Source organism: Rhinopithecus bieti, unplaced genomic scaffold (assembly GCF_001698545.2).
Source record: "Rhinopithecus bieti isolate Rb0 unplaced genomic scaffold, ASM169854v2 scaffold_40368, whole genome shotgun sequence".
Lineage (NCBI taxonomy): Eukaryota > Metazoa > Chordata > Mammalia > Primates > Cercopithecidae > Rhinopithecus > Rhinopithecus bieti.
Genome location: NW_016817546.1, coordinates 74,018 through 94,650, shown reverse-complemented (window position 1 = coordinate 94,650; position 20,633 = coordinate 74,018). Strand labels below are relative to the sequence as shown.

Below are 20,633 nucleotides of genomic sequence, written 5' to 3'. Positions count from 1 at the left end.
GCTGCAAGAAATCTCTCCAAGCTCAGACTTACATGCCTGATAGTTCCAGGTCTCAGGCTGAGGTTTTCATCCAAGGCTGGGTGATTTGATTCCCATAAGTCACATCTGTAGCTCTGTAGCATTGATAAGGGCGCTCCAGGCGTGAACCTGGAGCCACTGGGGATCCAGAAGGAATTCCTGTCTGCACCGTATGTGTGGTTCGGGGGGCTTCCTTCCGAACTTTCTACAGTTTCCTGGAGGGATCAGGAACGGCCTCCATTGGAATTGGGCAAGAAGGACCTCCCTATTCCCTGGCACTCACACCTGGAAGTTGCTGGCCCACCCACCCCCTGCAGAGAGTTTGAAGGTCCATGAGGCAGGTGTTGGAAGGCCCAGGGAGGAGCTGAGAAAGAAATTCAGGAAGATTCCATCATGACGTCATCAATCCCCCTGAAAATCTGCAGGTTGCATTTACTCCTTTGCTTCAGTGCACCACATTTTAGGGAGATTTTTGTTTTGTTTTGTTTTGTTTTTCTTGAAGTACAAGAACACCAGTGATGAAACTTGAAAGCATCCTGTACTCCCGGTGGATCAGGAAAATAAGAGTTTTGGAGTCTTGGTGGGAGTGTTGGTGGGGGGGGGTCTGCCCTCTGAACAGGGACATGGTGAGGGGGACTGCACTGAAGCTGTGTCCCCAACTCCTTCCTCCACCAATGCTTCAGTTCCTCATCTCCAAAATGCCTACAGCTCTCACCCTTCTCCACTTTTTTTAGTTTTTACTTCCGTGGCATATAATTTTTTATTGAGTAGTAATTCACATGCCCTACAATTCACCCTTTTATACACACGGTGCTTTAGGATGTTTACAGAGCTGTGCAACCATCAGGACAACCCATTTTTGAACATTTTTAGCCCTCCAAAAGAAACCCTACAACCGACTGGGCACGGTGGCTCATGCCTGTAATGCTAGCACTTTGGGAGGCCAAGGCAGGAGGATCACTCGAGCCCAGGAGTTCAAGACCAGCCTGGGCAACATGGTGAAACCCTGTCTCTACCGAGAAAAAAAAAAAACCTACAAAAATTAGCCAGACATGGTGGCAGGTAGCTGTAGTCCCACCTACTGGAGAAGCTGAGGTGGGTGGATTGCTTGAGCCGGGGAGGTCGAGGCTGCAGTAAGCCATGATTGCACCACTGCACTCTAGCCTGGGCAACTAAGTGAGACCTTATTGCAAAACAAAACAAAACAGAACCCCTACAACCTGTAACCATCATTCCCCAATCCCACCCCAACACTCACCAGCCCTAGGAAACCACTAATCTACTTTTGAACTCCTGACCTTAAGTGATCCACCCACCTCAGCCTCCCAAAGTGCTGGGATTACAGGTGTGAGCCACTGTCCCCGGCTTTTTTTGAGATGGAGTCTCACTCTGTCCCCCAGGCTGGAGTGCAGTGGCACGATCTTAGCTCACTGCAAACACTAATATACTTTCTAACTCTATGAATTTGCCTATTCTGGACTTTTTTTTTTTTTTTAATGGAGACAGAGTCTCACTCTGTCTCTGAGGGCTGGAGTGCAGTGGCACTATCTAGACTCACTGCAGCCTCAACCTCCCAGGCTCAAGTGATCCTGCCACCTCAGCCTCCCGAATAGCTGAGACTACAGGTATGCGACACCATGCCCAGTTAATTGTCTTCATTTTTTATAAAGACAGGGTCTCAGTATATTGCCCAAGCTGATCTCAAACTCCTGGGCTCAAGGGATCCTCCCACCTTGGCCTCCCAAACTGCTGGGATTCCAGGCATAAGCCACTGAGCCCAGCCTGGACATTTTATAGAAATGGAATCAGAGAACATGATGTCTTTTGTGTCTGGCTTCTCTCAGCTGCCATAACATTCTCCAGGCTCATCCACACTGTAGCATGTGCCAGTGCTTCTTTCCTTTTCATGGCTGAATAATTTTCCACTTTATAGACATACCACATTTTAATTTTAATTACCCATTCATCAACTGATGGATGTTTGGGTTTTTTCCACTTTGTGACTTTTTTTTTTTTTTTTTTTTTTTTTTTTTTTTTTTGAGATGGACTCTCGCTCTGTTGCCCAGGCTGGAGAGCAGTGGCGTGAGCTCCACTCACTGCAACTTCTGCCTTCCAGGTTCAAGTGATTCTCCTGCCTCAGCCTCCAAGTAGCTGGAATTACAGGCGCCCACCACCACACTTGGCTAATTTTTGTATTTTTAGTAGAGACAAGGTTTCGCCATATTGGCCAGGCTGGTCTCAAACTCCTGACCTCAAGTGATCCTCCCACCTCGGCCTCCTCCCAAAGTACTGGGATTACAGGCGTGAGACATCATGCTCAGCCCACTTTTTGGCTGTTATTACGAATAATACTGCTAAGAACATTTGTGTACATGTTTTTTTAAATTGCCTTTTGTCTCTATTTTTCCTTACTATTTTTATAACCACAGAAATGATTTTGTTTAGGCATATGTTTTCAGTTCTCTTGGGTCTATACCTAGGAGTGAAATGGTAATTCTGTGTTTAACCTATTGAGGAACTACCAGGCTGTTTTCTACCTCTATTCACCTTTTAGGAGTCCTAAGAATTAGTCAATCCTGTTTGACAAACAATACCAGTATAACTGGATCTTTCCAGCAAAAGCCTGAACAAGTCCTAGAGTTAAATTTCCATTTTAGCAGGGGGAGGTGGTTGACTGACTGCCCTGGTTAGTTTAAGGCAATAATAATTTTTAAAGTTATTGGGTCAAGCACGGTGGCTCACACCTGTAATCCCAGCACTTTGGGAGGCCAAGGTGGGCAGATCCCTTGAGCTCAGGAGTTTGAGACCAGCCTGGGCAACATGGTGAAACCTTGTCCCTACCAAATATACAAAAACTTAGCCAGGCATGGTGGTTCACGTCTGTGGTTCCAGCTACTTGGGAGGCTGAGGTGGGAGGATCACCTGAGCCTGGGAGGTGGAGACCACAGTGAGACATGATTGTGCTTTGAAGGTACCAAAGAGGGGCTGAGAGAAAATAGCAAAGGTGGGGGCAGTGCTTCAGGTGGGGTAGCCAGGAAACCCCTCTCTGCAGAGGTGTATCTGTTTTCTCTTACCGTCAATTACCAGTAACCTCAAACTCAGCAGTTTCAAAGAACATCCGCTTCAGAGCTCAGCATTCTAGGGGTCAGAAGTCTGGGTGGGCTCAACTGGGTTCTGTGGTCAGGATCTCACACGGACGAGATCAAGGTGTCGGCTGGACTGGGCTCCCCTCTGGAGCCTTGGAGAAAGAATCCACTTCCAAGCTCATTCCAGGTGCTCACAGAATCCAGCTTCCTGCAGTTGTCAGACCCAGGTCCCTGCCTCCTTGCTGGCCACCAACAAGGGTTGCCCTCAGCTACTCAGGAGCACTCTCCTTCCTCCATCCTCAAAGCATCCGTGGCACCTCGGGTCCGTCTCTCGCTTTGAATTTCTCTGGCTTTCTCCTCTGCACCAGCCAAAAACTGCTCTCTGCTTCACAGTCCCGTGCAATTAGCTTTGGCCGGCAGGATGATCTCCATCTTCCAGTCTTAAGGTTAACCATGTCATAAGCCATAATGCAGCCCAGGAGTGACGGCACAGTCACAGGCTCTGGGATTAGGACATAAAATGGGTCAGGTGGGGAGGGCATGTTTGGAATCTTGCCAAGCACAGGTGTCCCTGAGACCTAGAGCAGGAGGAGGCAATGAGGGTGTGACCATGGGAGGAGAAACAGCCCAGACAGAGGGGCCAGCATCCTCCCTGGAGGAGGAAGAGGCTAGGTCTGTGTGAGGCAATGAAAGGCCCCTGGACTGCAGGACAGTGAGAAATGGGCAGCGTGGCCTGAGGTGGGTGAGTGGGCAGAGGAGACCCCTCACCCATGGAGGCCCTGGGAGACAGCTGTGGACAAGGCAGAGCCAGAAGGGTCCCAGGCCCAGGGCACTCGGCAGAGACCGCTCTCTAGAATTAGACCTCAAAATCCTGCTTTTTAAAAATAGCTTGATTGGCTGGGCATGGTGGCTTATGCCTGTAATCCCAGCACTTTGGGAGGCTAAAGCAGGCAGATCACTTGAGACCAGGAGATCGAGACCAGCCTGGTCAACGTAGTGAAACCCTGTCTCTACTAAAAATACAAAAATTAGCCGGGTGTGGTGGCATACACCTGTAGTCCCAGCTACTCGGGAGGCTGAGGCAGGAGGATTGCTTGAACCTGGGAAGCAGAGGTTGCAGTGAGCCAAGATCATGCCACTGCACTCCAGCCTGGGCAACAGAGTGAGACTCCACTGCAAAAATTATAAATAAATAAATAAATAAATAAATAAATAAATAAATAAATCTAGTTCGATTAAGGTATAATATATAATGAATAACTGACATGCAATAAACAGCACATATTTAAAGCACACAGTTGATAACTCTTGACTTAGGTGTCCACCTGTGAAGACATGTCCACAATCAAGATAATGGAGACCTCCAGCACTCCCAAAAGTCACCTCAAGTCCCACTGTCATCTCTTCCTCCATCTCCCCTGCTCCTCCCTTTGGAGGAAACCAGGGTCTCCTTCCTCTCACGGTAGAGTAGTTTGCATTTTCTAGAGTTTGGTGTAAATGCATCACACAGTACTGCCAGGAGCTGACTTACGTCACCCGGAAATTCATACGCTGAAGTCCTAATCCCCAGTACCTCGGCATGCGACTGTATTTAAGGATAGTGTCTTTAAAAAGGTAATTCCGCTAAAATGAGGTCATTAGGGTGGGCCCCAACCCAATATGATTGATGTCCTTATAAGAAGAGAAAATTGGCCAGGCGCGGTGGCTCATGTCGGCAGTCTCAGCACTTTGGGAGCCCAGAAGTTCGAGACAAGCCTGGGCAACATAGTAAGACCCTGTATCTACAAAAATTACAAAAATTAGCCTGGTGTGGTGATGCGCGCCTGTAGTCCCAGCTACTTGGTGGGCTGAAGTGGGAGGATCAGTTTGGAGCCCAGGAGGTCAAGGCTTCAGTGAGCAGTGTTTACATCACTGCACTCCAGCCTGGATGACAAAGTGAGACCCTGTCTCAAAAATAAAAAGGCAAAACATACTCAATCTATTAAAAAAAAGAAGGAGAAGGAGAAGAGGAAGAAGAAGAGGGAGAAGAAAAGAAGAAAAAGGAGAAGGAGAAGGAGGAGGAGGATCAGGAGGAGGAGGAGAGGAGGAAGGAGGAGGAGAAGAGGAAGGAGGAGAAGAAGAAGAAGAAAAACAGGAGGAAATTGGAACACAGACATGTGGAGGGACAGTGATGGGAGGCCACCAGAAGGCCCATTTACATGCTGAAGACAGAGGCCTCGGAAAACCAAGCCTGTCGACACCTCTATCTCAGACTTCCAGCCCCTATAATTGTGAGAAAATAAACTTCTGTTGTTTACGCTACCCTGTCGGCAGTGCTTCCTTTTGGCAGCCCTAGCAAACGACCACAGGTATATACTCCTTCTGTCTGACTTCTTTCATTCAGCGGATTTGGAAATTCATCTATGTTGTCATATGTATCTGTAACTCTTTTTTTCTTTGTTGATAGTCCAGTGTACAGATATGCCACAATTTGTTTTTCCTTTCACCTGCTAATGGACATTCAACTTATTTCCAGTTTTTGCTTGTTACAAATAACACTGCTGTGCGCATCCGTGTACAAGTCTTCGTGTGGACATATATTTCCTTTTCTTTTAGGTAAGTACTTACGGTGAGGTAAGTACCTAGGAGTAGAATGCCTAGGTCGTAAGGCAGGTGTGTGTGTTTTTTTTTTTTTTTTTTTTTTTTTTTTTTTTTTTTTTTTTTTTTTTTTTGAGGCGGCTCTGGCCTCTGTCGCCCGTTACTGGAGTGCAGTGGGCCGGATCATCCGCTCACTGCCAAGGCTCTGCCTCCTGGCGTTTACGCGTGTCTCTCGTGGGCCTCAGGGCTCATCCTCCGCTCGAGCTGGAGAGCTGAGACATGTGGCAGCCCGCCAGTGTCGGCGTTGGTGTGTTTGGTCTCATCGCTGACTCTTTCCAGTTAGAACGTACAAGCCGAATCCCCTCACCAAAAAAAAAAAAAAAAAAAAAAAAAAAAAAAAAATATATTATTACGTACGAGCGCCGGCGTGTTTCCCCTGTGTTAGCCACAGGACACAAGTCTACGATCTCTCACTGACCTCGTGTCATGCCCGTCTCGGCCTCCCAAAGTGCTGGGAATTACAGGCTGGAGCCACCGCGCCCGCTCAAGGCAGGTGTGTGTTTAAACTTTTTTTTTTTGAGACAGAGACAGAGTTTTGCTCTTGTTGCCCAGGCTGGAGTGCGATGGCGTGATCTCGGCTCACCCCAACCTCCACTTCCTGGGTTCAAGTGATTCTCCTGCCTCACCCTCCCAAGTAGCTGGGACTGCAGGCACCCACCACCATGCCCAGCTAATTTTTTTGTTTGTTTGTTTGGTTTTTTTTGAGACGGAGTCTGGCTGTGTCGCCCAGGCTGGAGTACAGTGGCGCGATCTCGGCTCACTGCAAGCTCCGCCTCCCGGGTTCATGCCATTCTCCCGCCTCAGCCTCCGAGTAGCTGGGACTACAGGCGCCCGCCACCGCGCCCGACTAATTTTTTGTATTTTTAGTAGGGGGGTTTCACCATGTTAACCAAGATGGTCTCGATCTCCTGACCTCGTGATCCGCCCGCCTCGGCCTCCCAAAGTGCTGGGATTACAGGCTTGAGCCACCGCGCCCGGCCATTTTTTTGTATTTTTAACAGAGACAGGGTTTCTTCATCTTGGTCAGGCTGGTCGAGAACTCCCAATCTCGGGTGATCTGCCCACCTCAGCCTCCCAAAGTGCTGGGAGCCACCGCGCCCAGCTATGTTTAACTTTTTTTAAAAACTGCTGAACTGTTCTTGAAAGTGGTTGTTCTATTTTCCATTCCTGCCAGCAAAGAATGAGAGTTCCAGTTTCTCCACATCTTCACCAGTGCTTAGTATGGTCAGTCTTTTCCATTTTAGCCATTCCAATAGGTGTATAGCAGTATCACTTTGTGGCATTAATTTGCATTTCTCTAATGACTAATGATTTTAGTACTTTCTCATACGCTAATTGGCCTTCCAATAAGCAAAATGTAGGCTTATTAAATAAAGAAGCAGTTGTTTGTTCAAACATTTTGTCCATTTTTGTTTTTATTTTTTGAGACAGTGTCTCGCTCTGTCACGCAAACTGGAGTGCAGTGGCACCATCACAGCTCACTGCAGCCTCGACCTCCTGGCTCAAATGATCCTCCCAAGTAGCTGGGACTGTAATGTGCCACCATGCCCAGCTAATTTTTTGACATTTTGTAGATACAAGGGGTCACTATGTTACCCAGGCTGGTCTTGAACTCCTGGGCTCAAGCGATCCCTCAGCCTCCTAAAGTGCTGGGATTTCAGGTGTGAGTCACCATGCCCAACCTGTCCTTTTTTTTTTTTTTTTTGGAGACGGAGTCTCGCTCTGTCGCCCAGGCTGGAGTGCAGTGGCCGGATCTCAGCTCACTGCAAGCTCCGCCTCCCGGGTTTACGCCATTCTCCTGCCTCAGCCTCCCGAGTAGCTGGGACTACAGGCGCCCACCACCTCGCCTGGCTAATTTTGTATTTTAGTAGAGACGGGGTTTCACCGTGTTAGCCAGGATGGTCTCGATCTCCTGACCTCGTGATCCGCCCGTCTCGGCCTCCCAAAGTGCTGGGATTACAGGTGTGAGCCACCGCGCCCGGCCCCATTTTTTAAATGAGCTGTTTTCTTACCAACTTTTGAGAGTCCTTTATACATTTTGAATACAAATCCTTTATCAGATATATGACTTACAAATATTTTCTTGTCACTCTCTTCACACTGTCTTTAAAAAAACACAAAGTAGCCAGGCGCCATGGCTCACAAGGTCAGGAGTTTGAGACCAGCCTGACCAATATGGTGAAACCTCGTCTCTACTAAAAACACAAAATTTAGCCAGACGTGGTGGCACGTGCCTATAATCCCAGCTACTCAGGAGGCTGAGGCAAGAGAATCGCTTGAACCCAGGAAGCGGAGGTTGCAGTAAGCCAAAATCACACTGCACTCCAGCCTGGGCGACAGAGCAAGACTCTGTCTCAAAAAAAAAAAAAAAAAAAGTTTTAACTTTTCATTAAGTCCAATTCTATTTGTTCTTTAATGGATCATACTTTTGCTACTGTATCTAAGGAACCTTTGCCTAACTCAAGGTTACAAAGTTTTTTCCTATGTTTTCTTCTGGAAGTTTTGTGCTTTTAAGTCTTACATTTAGGCCTACTTTGAATTAATATTTTTATATGGTACAGGGTGTGAATCAAGGCTCATTTTTTCACATATGGATATTCAGTTGTTCTAGCACATTTGTTGAAATGACCGTACTTCTCCCACTGAATTGCCTTTGTTTTTTGTTTGTTGTCTGTTTTTGAGACAGTTTTGCTCTGTCGCCCAGGCTGGAGTGCAATGGCGCAATCTCGGCTCTACCGCCTCTGCCTCTTGGTTTTGAACGATTCTCCTGCCTCAGCCACCCAAGTAGCTGGAATTACAGGCACCCCAGTAGCTGGGATTACAGGCACGCCTGGCTAATTTTTGTATTTTCCGTAGAGACGGGGTTTCTCCATGTTGGCCAGGGTGGTCTCAAACTCCTGACCTCAAGTCACCTGCCCACCTCAGCCTCCCAAAGTTTTGGAATTACAGGTGTGAGCCACTGCGCCCGGCCTCACTGAATTGCCTTTGAACCTTTGTTGAAAAAAAATTTTTTTTTTTAATGTGGGTCTATTTCCGGGTTCTCTATTCTGTTCCGTTGATCTATTTGTCTTTACATCAGTACCATACTGCCTTGATTATCATAGCTATATAATAAGACCGGAAATCAGATGGTATAAGCCCTCCTACTTTGTTGTTTACCGAAGTTGTTTTGGCAATTCTATGTTCTGTGCATTTCCATTCGAATTTTGGAATCAATTTTGTCCATTTCTTTTTTTTTTTTTTTTTGAGACAGAGTCTGGCTTTGTCACCTAGGCTGGAGTGCAGTGGCACGGTCTCAGCTCACTGCAACCTCTGCCTCCCAGGCTCAAGTGATTCTCCTGCCTCAGCCTCCCAACTAGCTGGGATTACAGGCATGCGCCACCATGCCTGGCTAATTTTTGTATTTTTAGTAGAGATGGGATTTCACCTATTGGCCAGGCTGGTCTCAAACTTTCGACCTCAGGTGATCCGCCCGCCTCAGCCTCCCAAAGTGCTGGGATTACAGGAGTGAGCCACCACACCCGGCTCAATTTTGTTCATTTCTACAGAAAAAAATCTTGCTGGAATTGGGGTTACATATCTATAGATCAACTTGGAGTGAAATTTTGGAGAGATTTAATATCCTAACGGTATATTATTGTTTTTGTTTTTTATGTTTTTTTTGTTTTTTTTGGTTTTTTTTTGAGACGGAGTCTCGCTCTGTCACCCAGGCTGGAGTGCAATGGCATGATCTTGGCTCACTGCAATCTCCACCTCCCAGGTTCAAGCGATTCTCTTGGCTCAGCCTCCTGAGTGACTGGGATCACAGGCATGCACCACCAGCCTGGCTAATTTTTTGTATTTTTAGTAGAGACGAGGTTCGCCATGTTGGCCAGGCTGGTCTCAAACTCCTGACCTCAGGTGATCCACCAGCCTCGGCCTCCCAAAATGCTGGGATTACAGGCGTGAGCCATGGTATATTTTTAAGTCAACATATAATTTATATTCCATAAAATTCACCACTTTAAAATGTACAATTTAGGCTGGGCATGGTGGCTGATGCCTCCCAAAGTGCTGGGATCACAGGCGGGAGCCACCACAGCCGGCCCGATATCAGCTTTTAAAGCACGTGTATTCGTTCTTCCTCACAGTACACCGCATATTGCCTGGGAGTGTGGCTGGCTGGAGTTTAGACAGTCGCTGAACTCTAGAACTGACAGGAAACTTAGAAATGGTACAGTGCAGAGGTTGCAAACCGGCTGCCCAGAGGCCAACTTGGCAATCAGATGTGTTTGTGTGGCCTATACAGGATGTCCTGAAGGCGTGAGCCAATGTTTCAGAATTTGGTAGCTTTCACAAACATTTTTTTAAAAATCAGCCATCTGGCAGCCCGGGCCCGCATCCCTCCTGGCAATGGTGGGCTGTGCAGGGTGGAGGAGCCTCTCCCGCAGGTCCCCTTGGTGCCTGCCACCCACACAGAGCCCCAACGCCCTAATATCTGCCCTCTCCCCTGCCTCCACCACCCCAAAAAATATGCCTTTTAGAGATAAACCCTGGGGAGGTTCCCTAATTTTCCTGGGACAAACCGTGCACGCTGACCCTAAAGCCTGTGCTTCTTCCCACTCTGTGGACGTCCCCTCCCTCTACAGTGACCAACTCAGTCTGGTTTGCTTAGTCTCTGGGTTTGCGTACAGCAAGTCCTGTAGCCCTGGAACCCTCCCAGTCCCAGGCAAACCGGGATGTGTGGCCACACTACCGCTCACTTCCTACCCTTCTCCCACACCAAAAAATAAAATAAGATAAAACAAATTGTAATTTAGGCAGGGTGCGGTGGCTCACACCTGTAATCCCAGCACTTTGGGAGGCCGAGGTAGGCAGATCACTTGAAGCCAAGTGTTCAAGACCAGCTTGACCAATATGGCGAAACCCCGTTTCTACTAAAACTACAAAAGTTAGCCAGGCGTGGTGGCACCCCTGTAATCCCAGCTACTCAGGAGGCACAAGAATCACTTGAATGCAGGAGGCACAGTCTGTAGTGAGCTGAGATTGGGCAGCTGTAGTCCAGTCTGGACAACAGAGCAAGACTCTGTCAAAAAAAAAAAAAAGTAATTTAATTAAAAAGCAGAGTTTTGTTGAACTAAGATTTCATCTCCTCTCTGGCCTGCTTGCTGGGCTAGACATGGAAGCTGCCAGCGCCACCATCTCTGATTTCTTCATGGTGGAAGAGGTGAGTTGTGCCGTCCTTCACCGCAGTGACCTCCTGGGGCCCAGCGCCCCACTCTGTGCCTGTGATGGAGGACGCCTCGCATAGGATGGGCCCCAAGTCCCAGCCGACAGCAGCGCACAGGCGCCTTGCTGCCAGATGGCGGCGTGAGCCTGTGTTTATGATTAGGTGGCAGACTACACTCGGAACCCAGCAAGCCGATGATGAAAGCTGTTAAAAGAACATTGTTATATGACTTTTCATAGTTTCCCAAGTAAATATTACACTCACTGCTGCTTGAATTACTAATGCTTTGGAAGTGGAGGCCGAAATCCGTTCCCAAACAGACTCCCTTTTTTTCCCTGTCACCTAGGCGCTCGGCATTGTTGTCGAATTGTTTTCCCGGGCTCGCCCGTCCTCACAGCTCAGTACATTCCCTCCCAGTGATCTCTTGGCACCTCCGAAGCCCGAGTTTGCACAGCCACCTCATTTCCCAGCTCCTCCACCCCAGCTCCCTCTGCAGCAGGCAGCTTGCCGCAGGCAGGTGACCCCAAGGTCCTCAGCTAGAACTGCAGAAAAGGGAGCAAATGAAAGGCAGCCACAGCTCTGCTGAGCCTCTCCAAAGAGTCCGGCTTTGCACAGGCAACTTCAGGTGGAAGGAAAGGTCCCTGCTGGAAGTGTCACCTCTGGGCCCGCACTGCGGCATTTAACCTCTTCCTCAGGCTGCCCGGAGAGACAGCCGGAGAAAGTGCCTTGGACCCAAACAGCTCTTGGGTCCTCACTGTTTTTATTACTGCTTATAAAAGCTAGTAAACAGATGGTTTGGGTTAGAGAAAATATGCAGTCAGGGTTATTAAAAAGAAAAAAAGCAAGCAAGCAGAAGAATGAGGAGAGGAAAGGAAAAAGCAAGGGACGCTGACAGCTCGCCAATCCAAACGCCCCTGGTCCCGTGTGTGTGTCTCTCCTGGACTGGTGGTCTGTCCCAAAAGAAGCCCCCAAGAAGTCCAGTCTCACAAGGAAAATGCACTCCCTCCTCTCACCAGCCCACTTCCTATATTCTGTCCCACACATACTGTGACACGCTGGTAAGATGAGTTTGGTGGTACCTGGAGCCAGAGGAAGGGAATGAAGGTTGACCCCAGAAGAGGCTGTGGATGGCCACAGAGGTAGACAGGGAGGGAGGACAGGAAGCTTACAGGTCTCTCTGGAGGAAGAGGCACCACGGCTATGAATTTCCTGCGAGAATAGAGAGGGCAGCCAGGGCGTTGGGGGCTCGGTTATGTACCTGGCAGTGACCTTGGCTGAATGAGGCTGCTGGTTCACACCAGTCCTAGGAGACCACAGGATGGATGGCCCTGGGATTGAACCACAGGACTAAGATGCTTGAGCAAGGAGGGGGCAAAGATGCTCCCTCCACCCTCCAGAGACGGCCCCTTCCCTCCCCGCTAGCAGCCCCCAAGGAGAGAAACTAGGTACAAGACTCTGTGTAAGACATGGGGGGAAGAGAGGATCGGCAGGGACATGGTCCTCGTCAACCTGTATTGTGGTCCTATCCAGCTACTGAGGGAACTTGTCCCACATCCGAGAGGAAGAAGCCACAAGAGGCCAAAAGAAGTCGCGTGTGACCCCTGAGCATCTAGAAGAAACTTAAGACAGCAAGGCCCGGGTGCTTGGGGCCTTGGGGCCAGGACCCCACAAGAGGTGGGCAGAGGTTTCCGTCTCCACTTCAGCTAAAGCAACAAAGACAGAATCAGAATGAAGATGGGGACACCAAGGAGCCGGGAAGGAGCCCGCAGGGCAAATGGAACTGCAGTCCTTCCAGGTCAGTCATGGGCAGAAGGCTGGTCCAAGGCAGTGGCCTCCAAGTGCGGCCCCCAGAACTGCTCCTGGTCGGCTGATGGTTTGCTGCTAGTCTGCCACAGTGTAAGTATAGAAATCAAGAGTTAGTTGGCCGGGTGTGGTGGCTCATACCTATAATCCCAGCACTTTGGGAGGCCAAGGTGGGTGGATCACCTGAGGTCAGGAGTTCTAGACCAGCCTGGCCAACATGGTGAAACCCCATCTCTACTAAAAATACACAAAAAATCAGCCGGGCATGGTGGCAGGTGCCTGTAATCCCAGCTAGGCAGCTGGGAGGCTGAGGCAGAAGAATCACTTGAACTTGGGAGGCAGAGGTTGCAGTGAGCAGAGATCATGCTACTGCACTCCAGCCTGGGCGACAAAGTGAGACTCCATCTCAAAAAAAGAAAAAAAAAAAAGAAAGAAAGAAATCAACAGTAAGCGCTTAGAAACGTTGATCCCTTTTTCGCCTTGTCATGTTTGTTCTGCTTATATTTTTTGAAATGTCATATGCAGGATGGGTGCAGTGGTTCACACGTGTAATCCTAGCACTTTGGGAGGCCAAGGCAAGATAATCAGTTGATCCCAGGAGTTCAAGACCAGCCTAGGCAACATACCAAGACCCCGTCTCTACAAAAAAATCAAAATATTAGCAGGTGTGGTAACACACACCTGTAATCGCAGCTACTCGGGAGGCTGAGGCAGGGGAGGATCAGTTAAGCCCAGGAGGTTGAAGCTGTGGTGAGCTGTGATTGTGCCACTGCACTCCAGCCTAGGCGACAGAGTGAGAGCCTATCTCAAAAAAGAAATAAAGGCCAGACAAGGTGGCTCACGCCTGTAATCCCAACACTTTGGGAAGCCGAGGTGGGAGGATCATTTGAGGTCAAGAGTTCGAGGCCAGCCTGGCCAATGTGGTGAAACCCCGTCTCTACTAAAAATACAAAAATTAGCCAGGCGTGCTGGTGCATGCCTTTAGGCCCAGCTACTCAGGAGGCTGAGACAGGATAATCACTTGAACCTGGGAGACTGAGATTGCAGTAAGCTGAGGTTGTGCCACTGCACTCCAGCCTAGGCAATAGAGAGAGACTCCGTCTCAAAACATAAAGAAATAAAAAATAGGGGCTGGGCGTGGTGACTCACACCTGTAATCCCAGCACTTTGGGAGGCCGAGGTGTGTTGGATCACTTGAGGTCAGGAGTTTGAGACCAGCCTGACTAATATGGTGAAACCCCGTCTCTACTAAAAAATATATACAATTAGCCAGGCGTGGTGGTGCACACCTGTAATCCCAGCTACTTGGCAGGCTGAGGCAGGACAATTGCTTGAACCTGAGAGGCAGAGGTTGCAGTGAGCTGAGATTGCACCATTGCACTCCAGCCTGGGCAATAAGAGCGAAACTCCATCTCAAAAAAAAATGAAAGAAAGAAAGGGAAGGAAGGGAGGGAGGGAGGGAGGGAAGGAAGGAAGGAAGGAAGGAAGGAAGGCGGGCAAGCAGGCCGGCCAGGTGCAGTGGCTCACGCCTGTAATACCAACACTTTGGGAGGCCAAAGCCGGCAAATCATCTGAGCTCAGGAGTTTGAGACCAGCCTGGGCAACATGGTGAAACCCCGTCTCTACTAAAAATACAAAAATTATCTGGGCCTGATGGTGCACGCCTGTAATCCCAGCTACTCGGGGGGCTGAGGCGGGAGAATGCCTTGAACCTGGGAGGCGGAGGTTGCAGTGAGCCAAGATCGTGCCACTGCACTCCAATCTGGGCAACAAAGTGAGACTCTGTCTAGGAAAAAAAAAAAAAAAATGGAGTGACTGGAGCCCGCCCTGCAGTGGAGGGATGGCTGCAAAGACTATGGAGCTGCCCCCAGCATCCTGCCAAGAGAAATGAGGGCTTTGGGGGCCAGGGTTCCAGAGACCCCTCAACCTGCCTCAGGCTTATTAGTGATACGGTACTACTCTCCATCCCCCAAACTGACAGCAGGTGGATACAAACCCCAGTTACAAGGTACAAGGGAAAATGATGCTGGGCCTTTTAAAATAATCCAGACCATGGCCTGTGGGCACAGGGAAAGTGCCTTCAGGCTGCGCACAGTGGCTTGCACCTATAATCCCAGCACTTAGGGAGACTGAGGCAGGCAGACCACCTGAGGTCAGGAGTTCGAGACCAGCCTGGTCAACACAGTGAAACCCCATCTCTACTAAAAATACGAAAATTAGCTGGGTGTGGTGGCTGTCACCTGTAATCCCAGCTACCCGGGAGGCTGAGGCAGGAGAATCACTTGAACCCAGGAGGCAAAAGTTGCTGTGAGCGGAGATTGTGCCACTGCACTCCAGCCTGGGCAACTCAGCAAGACTCCAGCTCAAATAAATAAATAAATAAGAAAGTGTTTTCTATTTCCTTTATTCTCTCCTCCCCGGCGCTGGAGGTGAGGAGACCAATTCAAGCCTAAAAATCCCACTGGCTTCAACTCAAAAGAGAACAGAGTGTATGATTCCATTTATATAAAGCACAAAAACAAGCAAAAGTAGCCAGTGAGGAGACGGGATGATCTCTGCAGCAAACCAACACAACACCCACTCACCTATATAACAAACCTACACATCCTGCACATGTATCCCAGAACTTCAAAGTTAAAAAAGAAACAGAAAACAAACTGACCAGCAACCAGCGCCGTGAGAAGTTAGAATGGCACTCACTTTGGGGTAGAGTGACCCCAAACTGGGGAGTAAGGAGGACTCCTGGGGCTGGCTGTGTGCCTACCCTTGATCTGGGCATGTTCCGTTTGCAAAAATTGCACAGTTGGTGAAAGGTGTATGCCTATGGTTTGTACACTTTGTACATGGATATCAAACTTCAATAAGAAGTTTTTAAAGCCTGTAGGCTCTAACCACACGTGAAAATCAAATATTAGCACCGAGGTCTTGTGAGACTCTTCTGCTGTGTTAAAAGCGCGCCGTCGTAGGGACCCCCAAAAAAGAGCAATGACCCTGCAAGACAAGCCGGGATTCGATTTTTGGGTCACTGTTTTCCCAGGTGGTTGCGGGGCAGGGGGCGGTTGACTCATTTTCCCTGCTCCCCCCGCCCTGCCCTCATCCCCACCATGTGGGGCTGGATGGGGGCCAAAGGCCGGGAGATTTGGGCCGTTGCCTTGGTGATGCTTAAATATTGGCTTCAAGTTGTGATGGTAAAATAAATAAGCAAGAGGCTTGGGGAGCTCCAACCGGCCCTGCCCGCTGTTCCCAGGTCGCCATTCAAAACCACAAAGGTGCTTCAAGTACTGTGAAGCCTGGAACTCTCACCTGGGTGGACAGGGGACAGGTTAGGAGCAGGATGTGTCCTGGATGCTCAGGGATCCACGCTCACTGCAGATGTCCGCTCTGAATAGACTCTGCTAAAATCCTAGCTCGGTCTTCTGGCAACGTAGCAGCCAGGAATGCAAATCCTGAGCATGGGGAAGTTTGCTCAACCTACGATGGTTGGATGGGCACTGAGGGAGTTCGAGAGCTACAATCTGCTGTCAGGAGACGTGCTTGCCTTCAGAAGGCAAGGGCAAAGAAAACAGAGCTGTGTCTAGAGGCCAGGAGCCAGGCCACATCCAGCCCCTAACCTGCCCCCTGTCCCCTGTGCTCCCCAAGTGAGAGTTTCAGGCTTCACAATACTTAAGTCACCTTTGTGGCTTTGAATGGGAATCTGGGAACAGCTGGCAGGACCGGTTGGAGCTCCCCAAGCCTCTTGCTTATTTATTTTACCATCGCAACTTGAAGCCAACATGTAAGCATCACCAAGGCTTAAATGATGCCCCAGGCCCATCCTGGAACCAGGAAGCAGAGGAGCTGAGATTCCCAACAGAGCCCGAGAAGACAAGGACCCTGGTCCGGAAGTAGAGCAGAGCTTTGCCCAAGATAAACTCTCAGTTGTGGTCTTGCCTCTCTTGCCAAGATGCTATTTGACTTGGAGGTGTATAGCAAGTTCTTAGCTCCTCCGGGCCTCAGTTTCCCCATCTGCAAACCATTATTTTTATAGAGGAAGGCAGGAGAGAATGGGACTCCAGCCCTGAGAACACACCCTCCCAGGCGTATCCCAGCGCTCCCTGGCCAGGCAGCTGTGGCAGATGTGCAGAACATCTTCCAGGGTTTACAACTCGGCTGCCCTCAGGGAAGTGGAAACTGTTGGCCTCACCCATTCCCAAAGCATCCAAATCATAAACCGCCACTAAAGTCTTGGCTCGGAAGGTCTGATTGTCCTGCTATGTGTGCAGGGGAGAGGAGAACACACAACGCTGGGCAGGGGTGGGGTGGGGACAGCTCCCTCCGGGCCAAGTTGAAGCACTGGGCAGAGCTGGGAGGGGCCCTGAGTGTTTGACAACTAGCATGAGGTCACAGCTGTCCTCCTCATGGGGTGTGATTTGTCAGCAGGCAGCGATTGGCCTGTGGGCCATGATTCACAGCTGCCAGCATCCCTATCGAAGGCCTCGGCCCTCGGCCCTGCAGCTGCCCTTCACAGCAGACTCCTTACTTTCCCTCCACCTCTGTCCTTCAAGGGCTCCAGCCTCAGCCGCCAGCCAGCAGGGCAGGGTGACACCCAGCAGCAGCAGGAGCTGGGGGCCCCTGGATACCCCGAGATGGTCCCCTCCAGAGCCACAGGCTGCTGCTCTGAAAGGTGACAGAGCTATCCTGACAGTCCCTCTTCCTGTGTCCACACCTCCTACCTCCCACTCCTGCAGAAGGCAGCACAGGGATCCTAGTGGTTGTTTATTGAGCACCTACTATGTGCTGTGTGTCAAAGGCTTTAGGTGATAACTGTCCTTTGAGAGGGTGTATTCATTTCCTGGGGCTGCCATTTCAAGTCGTCATAAACTGGGTGACTTAAAAGAGCAGAAATGAGCTCTTTTGCAGTTCAGGAGTCCAGAAGTCCAAAATCAAGATATCAGCAGGCCACAATCTCTCTGAAGCCTTTAAGAAAGAATCCTTCCTGGCCTCTTCCAGCTTCCGGGAGCTCCAGGCGTTCCCCGGCTGGTGGCCGTATCACCCCACTGTCTGTCTCTGTCTTCCCACAGCCGTCTCCCCTCTGCGAATGTCTCCATGTCTCCTCTTTTTATAAGCACACCAGTCATTGGATATAGGGCCCACCCTACATCCAGGATGATGTCATATCAGGATCCTTAATTACCTCTGCAAAGGCCCTATTTCCAAATAAGGTCACATTCTAAGGGTCTGGGTGGACATGAATCATGGAGGCCTGCCCACTTCGTACAGATGAGAAAACTGGGGATCAGTGATGTGAAGTGCTTTGCACAGCGTCCCTCAGCTGGGAAGTGGTAGAGTCAGGATTTGAACCCAGGCCACCTGGCCCAGGACCCACCACCCATACTGTCTTTGCCAGAAGCCGACCTCTTCGAGAATTCCTGTCCTGCAACATCCAAGCAGCGGGGAAACAGGTGGGAAATCCTCGGCCTTCAAGAGCAAAACCCGGTCCTGTCCAGGAGCGGTGGCCCACGCCTGTAATCCCAGCACTTTGGGAGGCGGAGGTGGGAGGATCACTTGAGTCCAGGAGTTCAAGACCAGCCTGGGCAACATAGCAAGATTCTCCATCTCTACAAAAAATCAAAAATTAGGCAGGTGTGGTGCTGCACACCTGTAGCCCCAGCTACTCGGGAAGCTGAGGCGAGAGAATCACTTGAGCCCAGGAGGTCAAGGCTGCAGTGAGCCGTGATCGTGCCACCTCACTCAGCTTAGTTGACAGAGTGAGACTGTCTAAAAAACAAACAAACAGGCCGGGCGCAATGGCTCACGCCTGTAATCCCAGCACTTTGGGAGGCCAAGGCGGGTGGATCACAAGGTCAGGAGATCGAGACCATCCTGGCTAACTAGGTGAAACCCCGTCTCTATTAAAAATTAGCCGGGCAAGGTGGCAGGCGCCTGTAGTCCCAGCTACTCGGGAGGCTGAGACAGGAGAATGGCGTGAACCCGGGAGGTGGAGCTTGCAGTGAGCCGAGATCGTGCCACTGCACTCCAGCCTGGGCGACAGAGTGAGACTCCATCTAAAAACAACAACAACAACAAAAAAAAAATGTGGTTCCATACTCCAGTTATCCTCTAACTTCAATTTGTAGGAAAATCCCTGAAAGGAGCTTGCAGAATCAACTTGAGATTCTGACCCATGCAGCGGGTGGAAGTGGGTACAGGCGGACTAGACCCCCAGGCCGGAGCTCAGCCTGTCTCCAGTTCAAAGAAGGAGCAGAGACTGGGCTCGGTGGCTCACGTCTGTAATCCCAGCACTTGGCAAGGCTGAGACCAGTGGATCACCTGAGGTCAGGAGGTCAAGACCAGCCTGACCAACATGGAGAAACCCCATCTCTACTAAAAATACAAAAATTAGCTGGGTGTGGTGGCGCACACCTATAATCCCAGCTACTGGGGAGGCTGAGGCAGGAGAACTGCTTGAACCCAGGAGGCAGAGGTTGCAGTGAGCTGAGATCGTGCCACTGCACTCCCCTGGGTGACAGAGTGAGACTCTGCCTAAAAAAAAAAAATCAAAGAGGAGCAGAGAGCACAATTCAGCCCAAGAGACGGGTCCCCATGTCCACGCCAGACAAGCGCAGTGCCAGCCTGCTAGAGACCAGCAGTCGTCATCCCACCACCGCCGGCTTGCGCTGAGCAACCCAAGGAAGAGGGTTTGGATGGAAACTCCGGTTCCTGAAGGAGCCAATGCAGGCTCGCTCTGGGAGAGCCCCGAGGCAGCTCTGGGCTCTGCCCAAACCCCAGCATGGAGGATTTGCTCAGAAAGTGAGCCAAAACCCTCTTTCCTCTTTACAATTCCAGTGTGCATGGCTCCTCCCCAAGCCCAGCCCTTTCTCATGGTGGCGTCACCAAGCATCCCCCGCGCCAAGCGATGATGGAAATTCGGTGCTCCAAGTCTTCCCCGCCCGCTGGAGCTGCAGCTTGGACCCTAAGTTGTGACAGCACCCTCTCCTCCACCCACAGCCCAGAGGAACACAGGTGCAGCTGGCTAAAGTTCTGCCAGGAAAACCCGGTCACCAGCTCTCCTCTGAACAAGATGTCCCTGGCACCTCACTGGAGCTTGCTCGACCAGATCTCATGAAAATACAGGAACTGGCCTCTGGAAAAGCCACAGAGGCATGCCCAAGGTCCCAGCAGTGGGCTACGGCCCTGCCAACCACCATGCCCGGAATTACCCTGTAGTAGCCTCTGGCTTAAAATCCACTGTAGGTCCCAAACCCTCTGAAGTTTAAAAAGGGAGAAAACAGGCAGAAAAGGAAGGAAAGGAGTCACTCGTCTAGCAGCCCCTACGGAGGTGGGGAGTGTCCCAGGACGTCTGGGGATGAGGGATAGGGACAACTGTCTTTTTAAAATTTTTTTACTGAGATGATATTTGCATTACATAAAATCACCATTTAAAAAAAAAAAAATTTTTTTTTTTGAGGTGGAGTCTCGCTTTGTCACCCAGGCTGGAGTTCAGTGGCGCAATCTCGGCTCACTGCAGCCTCTGCCTCCCAGGTTCAAGCAATTCTTCTAACTCAGCCTCCTAAGTAGCTGGGACCACAGGTGCCTGCCATCACGCCCAGATAATTTTTGTATATTTAGTAGAGAAGGGGTTTCACCATGTTGGCCAGGCTGGTCTGAAACTCCTGACCTCAAGGGATCCGCCCACCTCAGCCTCCCAAAGTTCTGGAATTACAGGCGTGAGCCGCCGTGCCCGGCCAAAATTCACCATTTTTAAAGTGACCAGTTTGCCAGGCATGGTGCCTCATACCTGCAGTTCCAGCATGTTGGGAGGCCAAGGCAGGAGGTGACTTGTGCCCAGGAATTCAAGACTAGCCTGTGCAACATAGTGAGACCCCACCTCTAAAAAAAAA

General features: G+C 50.1%; 1 long non-coding RNA gene across 1 annotated transcript in view; it reads left to right on the top strand.

Moving 5' to 3' along the window:
• Positions 1-11,062, top strand: part of LOC108517962 (uncharacterized) — a 39,891-nt gene extending 28,829 nt beyond the window's left edge. The window contains exons 5-6 of the long non-coding RNA XR_001882259.1: positions 5,620-5,699; positions 10,898-11,062. This is a non-coding gene — a long non-coding RNA (uncharacterized LOC108517962). The remainder of the gene's footprint in view (positions 1-5,619; positions 5,700-10,897) is intronic.
• The last annotated feature ends 9,571 nt before the right edge of the window (positions 11,063-20,633 follow it).